This window comes from Pteropus vampyrus, unplaced genomic scaffold (assembly GCF_000151845.1).
Source record: "Pteropus vampyrus isolate Shadow unplaced genomic scaffold, Pvam_2.0 Scaffold81, whole genome shotgun sequence".
Taxonomy (NCBI): Eukaryota; Metazoa; Chordata; class Mammalia; order Chiroptera; family Pteropodidae; genus Pteropus; species Pteropus vampyrus.
The window spans coordinates 924,779-926,956 of NW_011888862.1; the positions used below are offsets into that span (position 1 = coordinate 924,779).

At 41.5% G+C, this 2,178-nt stretch overlaps 1 protein-coding gene across 1 annotated transcript in view; it reads right to left on the bottom strand.

The window, feature by feature from the left end:
* Positions 1 to 2,178, bottom strand: part of MID1 (midline 1) — a 582,697-nt gene that overhangs the window by 565,425 nt on the left and 15,094 nt on the right. The window contains exon 3 of the mRNA XM_023532275.1: positions 1,704 to 1,801. The gene's annotated coding sequence lies outside the window, so the exon portion shown is untranslated. The remainder of the gene's footprint in view (positions 1 to 1,703; positions 1,802 to 2,178) is intronic.

Consider the following 2,178-nt stretch of genomic DNA (forward strand, 5'->3'; position numbering starts at 1 on the left):
AAAAAGTGTGTCTTCACTGCAGGAATAATTTTGCAGCTACTTGGTAGTGTGCTGTGGGCTTTCTTTCTTCCTCTCGATGATCTCCACCCATCCATCTTTACATTGGATATGTGTCAGATGCAGTACCTGCTTTTGTGGTTCTCAAAGCAAAAGAGACTTTAGAGTTTTCGACCTAGTCTCTATTCTGAGGCTCCATTCCCAGAGAAGGTGGAAATAAGCACTACCGAATCACTAAATCCTGAAAAGACCCTCAGCAGGTGGCATCACGGTGGCCTAGAGACCTAGTGGGCCTCGACTGCAGAGAGTACGGATGAGAACTAATCCAGCCACAGCCACTGAGTGTTTCCTCTGAGAAAATTTGGGCTACATGGGATTGCAAAAATACAAACTATTTTGAGACAGAGAGCACGTGTACACGAAACAGCCAAGGAACACTTCTATAGCATAATAAGTTCACAAATTCATATTAAATACAGTCAATGCTTTTGGGTGGCTGGCATAACGTATTTCACCTTGTTTGCTAGAAAAGGAAGAAGTGGAATTTAAAAAAGCAAGACCAGACGGAAGAGGCTCATCTTCAACTCAAAAGAGGGAAGGTTCTTGCCTCCCACTCACAGTGACCTTGGTACTTCAGCTTATTTTTCAGATCGCAGTAAATTCCTTTGGTTCCCCACCTGCTATACCCACCCCCGCGCCCCTTTTAAATTAGAGGCCAGGCTTGGAGTCCTTTAAATAACACAACCGAGCGCTACCCTCCTACACACCAAGCATCCCTGCCACTCCCAAATCCTGAGTGGAAGCGCGCGTCCCTCAGCTTCCTTTCCTCAGACCTGCCTGCTTTCCGGCCGGAACATTCTCGTCCTCTGGCCACCCTTCTCCCCTTGCCTTTGGAGGATAAACTTCATCAAACCTCTTTTGTTTTAAGAATGTTACACCCCAGTGGTCTGGGGGCTTCATTATCAGTGCCAATGCATATCTTCTCTCTCTCTTTTTTTATGCCTGGTGTAATATCTTGTTGACAGTAGGTGCTCAGTAATTTGTTAAAAGTAGGGGAAGTGGGAATAGTGGGGAGAGAAGGATGGGAGGAAGGAGGAAGGAGAAGAGAGAATAAAGAAAGAAAAGAAAGGCAGAAAAAAGAATTATTTTACAAGGACCCAGTATTCTCCCTAACAAACACAGCTCAATAATCAAATGCTCACTTGTCCCCCTTAAGGAATGTCCTAATCATGCTTCTGAAGTTTGTTTTAGTGACATAACTTTTATAAAACAAATGTAATCTCTTGGAGTTAATTGTTTAAAATAATGGTTTTCACAGGGTTTTCCTGTGGTACCAGACTGGGCTGTTCTCTGTGAGAAGAAAATACCCCACACCCACCACATACACAATTTTCAGGAAATCTTCAAATTAACAGATAGCATGTTTTTAATTTTAACCGTTTTTCCACCACACGGTTGTCATATATAGAGTCAAGGGCTCACAGAGAACAAAAGGAACACACGACAGAAAAACAAAATTTAAAAAATTAAAGGAAGTTCCCAGAATTGGAATTTCTTTTAAATACTTCACCACTAATATAATATGTATTCAATTGTTTCTTTTTCACCTGATACAATAGAATTCGTATCTCACGATGTTTCACGAGGAGTATTTTCAATTTATCAGTCACTTTTCAGTGTTAGAATTTCCAGCATAGCAGACTCACCTGCGGAGATATGTATTTGGGTGGGGAAACCCTCGCAGGTGAACCTCAAGGCACACCTGTGCAGCACCTCAGGCGGCTCACTGCTCAGCGCATCAGTACTGCGAAAACCAACAAATAAAGTATGAGGCCGCTTTGAGCAATCGTAAAGGAACTTTCAAAAATAAATCAAGTATATTATTATCATTATTTAAATAAAATTAGGGGCTAATTATATTATTGCAGATAGTAGAATAGTCATCTCCTCGATTCACTGAAAATATATTATAAAGCTGAATTCATTCGAAGTAACTGAAAACTTTAGACAAATGCTCTTGCTTCCACATGAGAGGAGAGAGAGAAACAATTTTCTCTCACTATGAGGAACTTTAATATGTTTTTTTCGCCTACAGCACTCGGTCTTCCTAGGTGGTCTCCCATCCAAGTACTAATCAGGCCCAATCCTGCTTAGCTTCCGAGATCAGACAGGGTCAGGCTT